This window comes from Maniola jurtina, chromosome 14 (genome assembly GCF_905333055.1).
Source record: "Maniola jurtina chromosome 14, ilManJurt1.1, whole genome shotgun sequence".
Classification (NCBI taxonomy): Eukaryota; Metazoa; Arthropoda; class Insecta; order Lepidoptera; family Nymphalidae; genus Maniola; species Maniola jurtina.
This window is the reverse complement of record NC_060042.1, coordinates 8,738,578-8,753,043: the sequence shown is the minus strand read 5'-3', so window position 1 is coordinate 8,753,043 and position 14,466 is coordinate 8,738,578. Positions and strand designations below refer to the sequence as shown.

The 14,466-nt window shown below is 36.5% G+C and overlaps 2 long non-coding RNA genes across 2 annotated transcripts; one reads left to right on the top strand and one right to left on the bottom strand.

Moving 5' to 3' along the window:
• Positions 1-269: 269 nt before the first annotated feature.
• On the bottom strand, positions 270-11,061 carry LOC123871672. Its single transcript, XR_006797319.1, has 3 exons — positions 11,052-11,061; positions 8,471-8,475; positions 270-412 (listed from the first exon to the last, which is right to left on the bottom strand). It is a non-coding gene; the product is annotated as an uncharacterized LOC123871672 (long non-coding RNA).
• Positions 1,424-13,231, top strand: LOC123871671. Its single transcript, XR_006797318.1, has 3 exons — positions 1,424-1,469; positions 1,747-1,748; positions 13,220-13,231. It is a non-coding gene; the product is annotated as an uncharacterized LOC123871671 (long non-coding RNA).
• The last annotated feature ends 1,235 nt before the right edge of the window (positions 13,232-14,466 follow it).

Genomic DNA, 14,466 nt, shown 5'->3' with positions numbered 1-14,466 from the left:
CTGCGGGTCAAAACGTCTTTCCTTTACCTTGGATATTGGTTATTTTGGTATAAAAATGCTGTGTTTTCCCAGATCGTTCCACATACGATTCTACTCTTATTATCAGGTGATACTAACCGAACTTGGGATTTCAAAAAACCTAAATCCACGCAGTCGTAATTGCGAGTATCATCTAGTAATTAAATAGAAATTCCATCAACCGTGATATTATCACTAACTTGCTTGTGCCCGCGACCTCGTCCGCGTGAACTACACAAACAAACACCCATTTTACCGTCTTAGGGGTTGAATTTTCAAAAGTCCTTTCTTAGCGGATGTCTACGCCATAATACGTATATGCATACCAAATTATAGCCCAATCCGATCAGTAATTTGAGCTGTGCGTTGTTAGATCAGTCAGTCAGTCAGTCAGCTTTTTTTTTAATATTTTTAGATGTTTAGGTGCAGCCGTAAGCATAAATTATACTCGGTACAACATAACATAACATCTGACAAGATTTGCGCCCCACCTCGGGGCGTTTTCTGCAAGATCTCACATTATGACAACATTTCTGGTAGTTTCAAACACTGCCGTGTTTCGTGCGTATCGCCCGCGGGAAGGAAACACTGTGGTGAGATTACAGCGTCTGCGATGTATAACCATTGTAACCTCTGTAGCTGAAGACTGTAGGTAGACGTGATTACGATTCTTTTAATCGTAGATTCGAAACCATGGATAAATAATTCATTCACACTAATCCATACCATGCAGAAGAACAAAAGCGACCGACATAGCTCAAAGGATTAGCAAGCTGAAATAGCAATGGGTAGATCATGCCTGTCGTAGAACCGACGCGACGGCCGATGGGGCTGACGTGTTCTGGAGTGGAGACCGCGTACCAGTATAAGCGCAGTCTGGGACGACCTGAAGAAGGTGGTGGAGAGCGGGTGGATGAAAAAGGCGGAGGACCGTGTTTGATGGCGCGCTCTTGGAAGGGCTATTCTATGTTCAGCTGTGGACGCATATAGGCTGAAGGAATGGAATTAATGGAATACCATGCTGAGATAGCCTAGTGGTTAGGACGTCCGCCTCCTAAGTAATCGGAGGTCGTGGGTTCGATCCCGGGCACGCACCTAACTTATCGGAGTTATGCAAGGAAAGCATCGTGAGGAAACCTGCACTCCTGAGAGTTCTCCATTATGTTCTCAAAGGTGTGTGAAGTCTGCTAATCCGCACTGGGCCAGCTTGGTAGGCTATGGCCAAAAACCTTCTCATTCTGAGAAGAGACCCGTGCTCTGTAGTGAGCCGGTGGTGGGTTGATAATGATGATGATGATTATAACCTCTGTGGTTGAACACTGTAAAGTGTAAACCATACATAAATTTTATTCATACTAATCCATGCTACTTTCATACTAATGTTATAAGAGTAAAATATTTTATCTGTCTGTCTGTCCATTATCTTTTACGGCCCATTCATTTAACCGATTGTTGATACAAAGATAGCTTGCATCCCAAAACCTACTTTTTATGTCAGAAAATCAAAGAGTTTCCACGAGATTTTCAGTAAACCTAAATCATTGTTAACCGTGTTAACCAAATTATTTGAAATTACTACGTACTACGGTATATGCAAAGAAAAACAGGTATTTTAATAAAAATACGACATTTTCACTGGAGGGAAAATGTGGAGGTAATATTCAAATAGCATCCAGCACTTGCGAAACGTGCCGCGGGAAGTTTATAAAGACGAAGTGAATACCAAAGTTGTTGTACCCTTGCATTCACTGTGTCTACAATGTACTCTTCGTTTAGTCGGGGGTCTTTATCGTATACGTGATTTGAGTTTATTTATAACTGTCTTTTATTTGGCTTACATACAAATTCAAATTCAAATTCAAATTCAAATTATTTTTATTCAATTAAACTTTTACAAGTGCTTTTGAATCGTCAAAATAATCTACCACTGGTTCGGAATGCTGTTCCTACCGAGAAGAACCAGCAAGAAACTCGGCGGTTGCTCTTTTCAAATGTACAATTTACAATAATATGCCATACTGTATACAAGCAATTGCAGCGCCGTATATTGCTGGAGCGAATCAAATCCAAGCTTTTTTGTCATTTACATAATCTTCGATTGTATAATAAGCTTTTTCCAGGAGCATACTTTTAATAGATTTTTTAAACTTGTGTAAAGGCAAGTCTAAAATTGATTGTGGAATTTTATTATAAAATATTACACTCATTCCCACAAACGATTTTCCCACTTTCCTGAGGCGGAGCGTAGGATATGCGAGCCTATTACGGTTTCTAGTTTGCCGGTCGTGGAAATCACCGATTTACACCTATACCTACAATACATACACATACTACGCATACCTTACATTACCCTGTGATATAGTCGAAATCCCACGCACTCGTACGAAGCGATTTGCTACCTCGTTTCTCATACGCACTGCTAGAATATGAAATGCCTTTCCACCTTCGATTTTTTAACCCCCGACCCAAAAAGGGGGGTGTTATAAGTTTGACGTAAGTATGTATCTGTGTGTCTGTGTATGTCTGTGGCTTCGTAGCGCCTAAACGAATGAACCGATTTTAATTAAGTTTTTTTCCCGCTAACTCTAACGGTACTTTAAAAAAAAAAGTGAAGGAAGTGTAGTGTTCCCCTTTACTTAAGCTCCATCATTTCTTATTTGATATAATTGCATTCAAGGGCAAGCCTATATAATTAAAAAAAAGCAATCAGCCTCACCAGCCTAACTAGATAGACATGCGTATACGCACTTTCGCATTTATAATAGGTATTAGTATAGAATATGTATAAACGACTAAGCAGACAAGTCACAGCTATCATAATATATCAAAAATAGAGAAAAAAATGGACAAGTCATTGGGGGAATGAACCTCAGCAGTGAAGAATACCTACGACGCAAAGCGAGAGAAAATAACTCATAGCCTCGTGCTTCCTTCCTCGAACATCAGCACTCAAGAGGTGTCTCTCCGTCACTCGCCCCATACAAACGTAGTGTGATTCTCATTTTAATACTAACCAATCAAATTCAACGGAATTTTCCAAAAAGTTCTAGGAACTAATTTTTTATGATTTTCCAGATTTCTGTTGAAATATTCATTTTCACAGTTACACGGTCTCAAGAATACATACAAATCTTTAAACCCGTGTAACTTTAATACTTGTTACTTTTACAGAAGTCTGGACCAGACCATAGACATAGATGTTAGTTTCTAGAACGTGTCTACAAAATTACATCGAGTTTGATTTGTTACCTAATATATTCAAACGAGAACTAAACTACGTTTCTATGGAGCTAGCGACAGAGTCCCCTGTTAAGAGGGCTCTCTCCGTCACTCGTTTCATACAATCGTAGTTCCAATTTCATTTGAATATTAAGCAACCAAAGTCCATGAAATTTTGCAGACATATTCTAGAAACTATATCTATGTCTGTGGTTTTCCAGATTTCTGTTAAAATATTCGGTTTCAAAGTTACGCGGTCTTAAAAAATTTCATACAAGTCTTTGAGCCCCTGTAATTATAAAACTACATATTTTTAGGAAAATCTAAAACACCACAGACACAGATATTAGTTTCTAGAATATGTCTGCAAAATTTCATGGACTTTGGTTGCTTAGTATTCAAATGAAATTGGAACTACGATTGTATGAAACGAGTGACGGAGAGAGCCCTGTTAAGGATCTGAAATAAATATTACTCTAAGAAAATATAACACCATTTATACAGTTTAGTGTTGAAGTGGGTTTTAAAGCAACACTGTCCCCCATTTGTTATCTCTAATGTTTCCATCATAACCCTTCGCATCACGTATGCAAGACGTCAACGGAGATAAACCGAGCATTGCTTGAAATGTAGTATTACTAGAATACAGTCAGTAACCAAAGTTAACGCTGTAGTCCAAGATAGATTAACTATTGTTCTCCAATTAGCACATAGTACAACAATTACTTAGTCATAGCTCTACAATCTAATGAAGCTCATCATCTTCAATCGATTTACGCCCATTGCTGGATAATTAGGTGTCTTGTAGGGACTTCCACAGTCCACACGGTATTGCGCCGCTTGAATCCAGCGGCTCCCTGTGATTCATTTGATATCGTCTGCCCACCTTGTGGGGAGTTTGCCAATGCTATGCTTTCCTGTCCTAGAGGCGATGGCCGTTGGAGCCGGAAAGTCCTTGAGTGGAGACCGCGTATAAGCAAGCGTAGTGTGGGACGCCCTCCAGCACGATGGACCGACGATATAAAGCGGCTGGCGGGAAGTGGCTGGATGAGGAAGACTGAGGACTGGGTGTGGTGGCGCTTTTTAGGGAAGGCCTATGTCCAATAGTGGAAGTCCACAGGCTGATGAAGATGATGATGAGTATGCTTTGCTTGGGGCTCCAACATCTATTGATTTTTCGAACTGTCCAACAAATAATATTGGTAAATTTAATGATCTTAATTTAAATTGTATTTTAAACAATAGAATAATAGAAATTAAATAAAAACTATAATCTGACCAAGAGGAACTTGTGTCGCCTATCATACTTAGTAAGTACGTACATACATATAATACTTAGCTCCTCAGTTTGCAGGATTCAAAAGGAATGCCACCACAGTTTGCGTCGCCTGATGTGAATTTCAAAGTAAACAAAAACCTTAACAGTTGAAACGCTCTCATAATAAAGCGCTCGGTGTTACGACGCAGTACATCACGTAACACGAGTATCGTTGCGAGAGTTGGTGGCCATTTCTGAGGGGTTATTTGATAAACCCTGAAAGTTTATACCATGGTTCTATTGCGTAATCTAAATTATAGCAAATTAAATCTGGCAGCTGTTTTATTAGTTACCTACATCTTCCAAAAAACTTGAAACACGCTTGCCAACTATCAGAATATTATCTCAACAGAATCGTCACTTGGTTTCTGTATTCAGGTAGCAGTAGTTTATATCCATTTAGTATTTCTTCATACTTTTGACACTATCGAGAGTTAAAATGGATAGTGGATGGAGTTAAAATGGATAATGGATAGTTAAGATGGATAGACATATTCTTCTTCTTTAACTATAGGTATATATGCAACGAAGAGACGAAGATTACTTTACAGAGGAACAATTTAATGCAAACTGTCTGGTAGAAGGCTTCTGCCATGACTAATTCCACCCTACCGGCAAAGTACCATAACTGCCATACCCCTTCAAAATTAGCACGCTTCCATCTTAGACTGTATCATCACTTACCACCAGGTGGAATTAAAAAACACATTATCCTATTATAATTTACTAGCGACCTGCCCCGGCTTCGCACGGGTGGACATTTAGTTTTTCTATTTTCCGGGATAAAATATAGCCTATACGGCTTCGGAAGAATCCCTCTAAGTAATGGTAAAAGAAATTTTGAAATCGGTCCAGTAGTTTTTGAGCCTATTCAATACAAACATACAAAAATACAAAGGTTTCCTCTTTATAATATTTTATAATTTATAACATTCAACCCCTCAAAATTTACCGGTAACTCTTGTGCTACATGCATTTAGTACAAGATTAATTGAGCAGACGCTGAGTGAGTGATGTACGTACTTGGTAAATTGAATTGAGGAGTGTGTTTTGATAATTGAACGCTTGTAAAATTAAATTTAATGTTATGGGATCTTCCCTACCTATAGCTATTGTATCAACATGTATAATGATCGGAATGTTTTCATTAAGGGAGCAATAACATTCTTACTTCCGCGTATTAAAATTGAGCTCTGATGCTGTCACATAAAGTTGTTTTGCAAAAAAATCTAGCTAGGATGAATATCCGAAATCGTTATCTTGTTTTTCTTTACAACCATCACTGTCAAAGTATTATTATAACAATAATTAACTACTTAATTTGTTAGTGTTAAAGTACAGGTTTAATTGACCAGGTTTTATTGTTTTAATAGGTTTTTTTCATGATGTACCATATCATACCACTGTAAAGACCTTATTATATTTTCATGCATCCTATTTAAATTGAAATTTAATTATTATATTTTATATTAAACTTGAAAATGTGTTTTTTTTGTGATTTAAAGAAAATCATATTATGTATTTTCTTATTTTCTACATCACTTATATTTAGTTGGTAGACATTGTAGATATGGTTTTTTATCGATTTTATTTCTCTTTTGGTCGATTTCGTGTGATTCCGCTTCTAAGAATATTGGTTTTTTACTGAAATTTAACCATTAATAAAAGTGTTTCCTGTGATTAGCAGAATAAGAAATTGCCCTATTTCTGAGTGTAAGTAACTTGTAAATGGTTTAACATATACCTTGGAAAGTTTGGTAAAACAAAAATTGCCATGAATAATGTTTGTATGCGTCTTTAAGTTAGGAGTCAATTTGGAACGTATTTGCCGAGTTGTGTGTTGTGTTGTTCCTTTTTCTATCAAAAATTTAAATACAAATTGTGATCAAAATAGTTTCAAATACATAGTTATAATCGCCAGTTAAGGTTCAGTTCAGGTTTTGCCTAAAAATGATAGTTTATATTCTCCTTTTTTGACATGCAGCATAATATTATTGTGACACTTTACTAAGTTTTCGTAAAAATACGATTCGTAGTTGCCGTCATATAAAATGAAAGTAGCTTAGGTTAGGAGCTTGTTGAATTTGGTTCGTATTTATGCAGATCCGTCAATCGTTACTCATACGAGACACATACTCATAAAATACGAATGAGAGCACTAACATCCTTATAAATTAATGAATGCCTCTCTTCCATTGATGGTACGACAGTAAATTGTTCAATGGTTAGGATTTGAGCTAACGATCTCTCAGATATCAGTCCATCCCCTAAACCGATTGAGGTTGTGTGTATTTATAGTCTAATAATATAAATTTGCAATTATCCAACAAAGATTTACGGTTGTATTGATTTATTTAACAATAAATCTACAATGTAATCAATGTTCATCGGCCCGTTTAGACCTTTCTAATTATTCCGAATCAAATATTTACTCTACATGTAAAGGGACAGCTCAATGAATAAACAAAGGTTGTTTGGATTGTTATCAAGGAATTGTAAAATCAACGATTAACAATCTGAAATCTGCTTTGAAAGCTGATCATGCAATCTAAATGCGGCAAGCTTAATCAGTCTTTGCTGAAACACACAGAGCACGTTTACATTTTAACTCAATGATTTCAGATAAGCAAAATTTGTATTTTATAATTTTCTAGCTGATACCCTCGACTGTTATCAAAGAATTTTATAATAAACGATTAGTAATCTGAAATCCGCTTTGAAAGCTCATCATGCAATCTAAATTTAATGTGGCAGACAGAGTACGTTTACATTCTATCACAACGTTTTAAAACGCGTGTGCGGTGACTCGCGCAAAAACGTGAACGCGCAAAAGGCGGAGACGACTCCGATCGCCTCATATTTCTATGGACTGTTTACTCACCGCTCACCATGATCCACGTTTTGCAGATGACTTTTTGGCTATGTCCTAAGATAACTACAATTTTCGTTTTATATATTTTACCAGCTGATGCTGCTGAGCGACTTCGTTCCCGTGGATATAGATTTTTAAAAATCCCGTGGGAACTCATTGATTTTCCGGAATATAAAGCAGCGTTAATGTGTTAATCCAAGGTATAATCTATCCCCATTTCAAATTTCAGCTAAATCCATCTAGTAGTTTTTGCGTGAAAGAGTAACAAACATCCATCCATACGTACTTACAAACTTTCGCGTTTATAATATTAGTAGGATTAATTCCTTACTAGAGCAGATAATGGACGCGACATTGCCGATTTGGGTTTTTGAGACCCCTGAGGGCACTCTTTGATTTTCCGGGTTAAAAATATGTCAATCTCCATATCTGTACTAAGTAAATGATGCCCGCAACTTTGTCCATGTGGATTTGCCATACCATATGCCATCAGAGAGTTCCCACCTCCATCTCTCATTTCCATCATTACAGATGCTCTTTGGTACCATAATCACCCATTATCATCTAAACCACACGAGCCTGCACAACTCAATCGGACTTTTGGAATTTGGAAGTAACCAAAAACTGACGTTGACTCAAGACAAATTTTGAAGTCAACGAATATAAAAAGCTTGAAACGAAAAAAAGATTGCATTTAATACTGTTTGCTGAAATTATTCCAACTCTAGCAAAATATTTTATAAAAGGTACTTTAGGTGATTGCTGGCATTCCGAGCACAAATAGTCGAGTTTAACTGAAAGCGAAAAAACTCGACCTTAATTTCGAATTCCGTTTAATGAAACGAAATTAACGATCTACGGCTACGATAACGTAAACGTGATTAAGCGACGGGAAAGGTATACGTAACGAAGCAATAATTAAAATGTCAATCAGCCTACAAAGGGCGGTGAGGTTCGTAGCTCATACTTTACTCATACTGATATTGGATGATCTAATATCGCCCTTTCAAATAATAATGTTATGCTATATCATTCAAAGTCACTCAACCTGCTATGGAGTGAGCTATGTTGGATATCAATCTCAGGGATAAAATCCGGATCGAGGGAAGTAGAACAAAAGCGACCGACATAGCTCAATGGATTAGCAAGCTGAAGTGGCAATGGGCAGGTCATGTCTGTCGCACAACCGACGCGACGGCCGATGGGGCAGACGTGTTCTGGAATGGAGACCGCATACCAGTAAGCACTGTGTGGGAGTACCTCCAGCCCGCTAGACCGATGACCTGATGAAGGTGGCGGGGAGTGGGTGGATAAGGAAGACGGAGGACCGTGTTTGGTGGCAGCTCTTGGAAAGGCCTATGTCCAGCAGTGAACGCATACAGGCTGATGGAATGGAATGGAAATATCATTCAAGGGCAGGTATAAATTAACTAAAAGGAACATTATTTATTAAACATGCGGAGGGATTTTTTCGAAATTTCATGTCAATGCCATTTTGAAGTTTTTGCCCAACTTAAAATCGCCCAATGCGGCTAAAGAAATTTTCACTTAACATAACAAAATTTCTTATACTTAAGTGGATACCCAGATCAAGGAGTAGGTAATTACATTGCACGAGCAAAGAAGCCTGGCTGGCAGGGCTCAGCATTAGACGTTTTGATTAATTTTTAGCCGGCGTAATCTGTCAAGGGATCGCTCCCCACAACTACGGCAATCAATCCGGACTTTATACGTTTGTTTCTATTTCATCCGAGCGCATTTCTATTTTTAATGAAAAAATACTGACTGACCCACGCGAGATCCAGTCGGTTTTTTTTAAATCTATTTCTGTAGCTCGAGCTCTATCAGTTCAACGCATCTCTCTCGAGGGTTAAGGCTTATAATAAAGCTTTGGCACAGGTTTTTTTCAGGTCATTGAAATTTCGAAGAATCGTGTTGCTTAGCAAAAGTCTTATGCTAATTCTAAAACTTAGTGTCAAATTGAGATTTTCAAAATATCATGTTAACCAATCTTTATGTTAATAGGAGTTCACGAGTTACGAGCCTCAGCAATGAGAAGATATATCACAAAAAATTAATAATAATATTATGTACATATCTAATATCATTTATTTAAAATGGTGTAATAAGTTATAACTGATAATTCTATAAAATAAACTAAACAAATCTTAATTTAAAACAAAAAATATTACATTAACTAAATAAGTAATATGAAATATAATAATATATTTATATGAAATTATAATTTTGAATTATTTATCCGTCGTTAACAGTTTAATTCAGAAACACTTCAAGTAAAAAATTTATTTATCCGATACGAGCCTGACGTGGACAGAAACTTTTAGAACTTTGATAAGTTTTTTGAAGGTCTGGAAATTAATTGGATGAGACTTTACTAATTACTAGATGATTACTAGACTACTTCGTATGCGTAGATTTAGGTTTGTTTTAATCCCGTGAGAATTCTTTAATTTTCTGGGATAAACAAGTGTAAATTAAAAATTTATAACACCCCAAGTGAAGGTTACAGTAACTAGGAAAGAGCGGATAACTTTCAAACGGCTGAACCGATTTTCTTGGATTATAGCTAAGAACACTTTCGATTATGCCACCTTTCAAACAAAAAAAACTAAATTAAAATCGGTTCATTAGTTTAGGAGCTACGATGCCACAGACAGGTACACAGATACACACGTCAAACTTACAACACCCCTCTTTTTGGGTCGGGGGTTAAAATGGCCTACGTCTGCCTCTGGTATGTAAGCTATCTGAGAAGTAAATTCATATTCATATTTTGTCTATATTAAAATTTCCATTCATTTTATTTTATAAGATGTTTATAATTTTTTGTGAATACAAAAAATATCATTTTCAGTCTGTTTTCATAAATTAATCTTCAAAACATATTTTGCAGCTGTATATGAAGACATTCTTTCACTTCAATAGTTCTAAGAAAAAAAAATCTGTCGTGTCGTAATCCTCATTGATGAGGGTTGTGACCACATTAGTCATATAATTGTAAAGACAATAATGCAGTGATCTAAGATCTTTCCATGTCACAACAAAAAAGTCAATTAAAACGGTAACCTGAACCCATTTCCCTTTCCAATGCAATCTATTTTCAAAAAGAAATCTCTCAAAGCAAATTGCTAATACCCGATAGCTGGAAAGGGCGGCGAATGGGCCATTTCCTGAAGGAACTATATCTTTTTCTCGTCGAACGACACACACACGCACCCGTTCGGTTTGAGAAAGAGCTGTGAGTCACGAAAATAACGAGAAAGGGCCTTGTTTTTCGACCTACTTAGAAATGGGGATTTGGCATCACTTGCTCATACGTTACAATAGTGGACTGTTGTAATAGAAACAGTTTATAGGTAGGCTATAAAGGAGTTGTGTATTTTATCAAACACGCATTATCTATCACACTAATATTATAAAGGCGAAAGTTTGTATGTGTGTGTGTGTGTGTGTGTGTGTGTGTGTGTGTGTGTGTGTGTGTGTGTGTGTGTGTGTGTGTGTGTGTGTGTATGTTTGTTACTTCTTCACGCAAAAACCACTGGACGGATTTGGCTGAAATTCGGAATGGAGGTAGATAATATCCTGGATTAGCACATAGGCTACTTTTTATCCCGGAAAACCAAAGAGTTCTCCCGGAATTTTGAAAAACCTAAATCCACGCGGACGAAGTCGCGGGCGTCAGCTAGTAAATAATAAACAACAAAAAACCATTAGTACTTAATCCTATCTACTAATATTATAAACGCGAAAGTTTGTAAGTATGTACCTATGTAATTTCATGTACCTACTAGACTATAACACAGTAAGGTTAAGAGGGGTCTCTCCGTCACTCGCTTCATACAAACGTAGTTCCAATTACATTTGAATATTAAGCAACCAAAGTCCATGTGCAGACATATTCTAGAAACTAATATCTATGTTTGTGGTTTTCCAGATTTCTGTTAAAATATTCAATTTCAAAGTTACGCGGTCCTAAAAATTTACATACAAATCTTTGAGCCCTGTAATTTTAAAACTACATATTTTTAGAAAAATCTAAAACACCACAGACACAAATATTAGTTTCTAGAATATGTCTGCAAAATTTCATGGACTTTGGTTGCTTAATATTCAAATGAAATTGGAACTACGATTGTATGAAGCGAGTGACGGAGAGAGCCCTGTTAAGGTCTAGAATGTTTTTGAAGTAAGATAGGTGATAAGAATATTTTAAAAATAATAATTTACATTACTACATATTTTTTCAAAAGAAACACCGACAAAGTATTTCAAATCTGAATTTCTACCCATTTAGCAAGTAGAAAGAAGATATTTTCTTAAATGACTACTTCATCGGTATTCTTACAAATCCTTTTACCATTGAAATACGTACAGCTTATTCAGACAGGCAGGGAATTTGTAAAGAATTTTCTCCTTTCCTTTTAAGATTTACGAAAATGTTTTCTATGTTAAATAATATTACTACAAACTTGCATTTCATTTTTACATTAACATTTAAACATTAGTACTGACAACATATTTTTCTAACATAAAATTACATACAATTTTATTAAGTCGCTGTTATCATACAATTCTCGAACTTCTTAATGCTCGTTCAAAGCAGATAACGCTCTCGTCTTATTCAGTAGCCTACAAGTAGTGTAAAAGTTACGTCTTTTATGTATTGTATATCTACATGTTTTAACATTTTTTTTTGTAAAAATAGCAATTGCTGAATTTCTTGCTGGCTCTTCTCCGTAGAATCTCCTTTTCGAACCGGTGGTAAAGTCTTGCCATTATATCACAAGTGGCACAAGTTGTCTTACACGAAATAAATGAATTCATTTTAATTCAATTCATTACATTTTATTTTAAAAACAAGTTGTCTGTTGTGAGGACAAAATGCTGTACCTATCTACTAATTTTAGTGAAAATAATTGATATTTCTTCTGGACTATAAACGCGATGATTGACTTTTATATATGGCAGCATAGATGGTAGGAATATCAAAAATCAGACAATAATAAAAAGGCCTCTCTTTTAAACTGTTCAAAGCCGTAACAAGTGAGAAGTTTCGGATGTAACGATATCGTAATAAAATGGCAGGAATCCCTAAATTATATGAAAATATATGTACAATAAACGAGGACAAACGTGATTTTACCAAGCTTATGTCAAATATAATGGTGGCATCTGACTGCTAATTATTACGACCGTACGACCGGACGCTCAATGGGAGAGGCCAAGCCACTTGCACCCAAACTGAATAATTTGACTGAAACAAACACAATTACGTAGTGCCATTTCATTTGAGGAGCGGACTAAGCAAATTTGCTTTTATTTTGGAGTGCTGTAGAGAGATGCCCCATTAATAGAGCATGCTATGTTACGCAAAATGGCCTTAAGAGGGGTCTCTCCATCACTCCATACAAACGTAGTTCCAATTTCATTTGAATATTAAGCAACCAAAGCCATGAAATTTTGCAGACATATTCTAGAAACTAATATCTATGCCTGTGGTTTTCCAGATTACCGTTAAAATATTCGGTTTCAAAGTTACGCGATCTTAAAAATTCACATAGAAATCTTTGAGCCCCTTTAATTTTAAAACTTTTTAAGATTTTTTTTTAAATATGTATTTAAAAAAAATATCTAAAACACCACAGATATTAGTTTCTAGAATATGTCTGCAAAATTTCATGGACTTTGGTTGCTTAATATTCAAATGAAATGGAAACTATGATTATATGGAGTAAGTGACGGTGAGAGCCCTGTTAAGCCAGACCCTGTAGCACGAAATTTGGATTATCATATCACCATCAAGGAAATAGTGCATTTTACCTTAGGGCCTAAAGTTAGAGAGTGTCTGTCAATTAGAGGTGATTGCAATCGTCACATTGAAGCTGTTAACCTCCCTTTATTCCCGTGGGAATTTCAAATATACCGACCTTATTTCTTGTCTACATTATAAATGGAACCTCTGTGCTTTGGGATTCTAGTTTTAAAGGTTAGGGCTGGACTTTGATGAGTCAGACAGTGAGTGAGTTAGAACTTATTTCTATGTGATGCTTAATGACAAGACTTTAATGTGCTAGAAAGCAAACTATAAAAGAGATTATTTTCATCAGTTCCAATAATTAATAGTGGGGTTACTTATTTGCATCTGGTATGCTCCTCTAGTATATAGGAATATCTCTCTGGGGTGTCATTAGTATTGTGGCTTTGTTTTTACAGCAACGAAAAGGGGATATACCATTAATCAGTGCACCCTAAACTTTGAAGCTCAAAAGATTTCTTTGAAGCCTTTTTAGCATGAGATACGTGTAAGCCTTTTTTGTCAGTTTACGTGTGACAAGGGATAACTGTGAGGTTTAATGTAAATAGAGAGTTTGCCCGAAAAATCCTTCAAGGAGAGAAATTATTTTGATAAAATCCTTTATTTCATTCATTTTAAGGTAATAGAGCTTATCGAATTATACGTTCATATTTAAAAAAAAACTAAAAGAGTATTATTAATTCAAAAATGCATCTATCATTCACAGTTAATTCTGTCTGCAAGAGCTGTTACTATAACTTTTTTTTCAGATCCACGTGAATGAGGATGGCGCCGCTGGCCGCGTGTGGTGGGCGCTCTTGGGAAGACCTAGATGTCTAAAAGGACCTTGGGATGTCTAGCATTGGACGTAAAAGCCTACTGATCATAATCATCATCATCATTCCAACCAAACGCAACCGCACTGCATGCCACCGCAAACAATTTCACCCTCACCACCTGAGTACCTGGTGCACTTCGACCGCTCGTTGTGCCAGATCCTTTTTTCCATGCACACTATGGAATCTACTCCCATCGGCGGTGTCCCCACTAGATTACAACGTAGAATTTTTTAAGAGACGGACCATCAATTCCTGAAAGGCTGGCAAAGCATCGGCGCTACCTCTGGTGCTGCAAATGTTCATGGGCGGCGGTAATCACTTAACATCAGGTGACCCGCCTGCTCGTTTGCTCGCTATTTTATTATAATTATTAAAAAAAGCGACT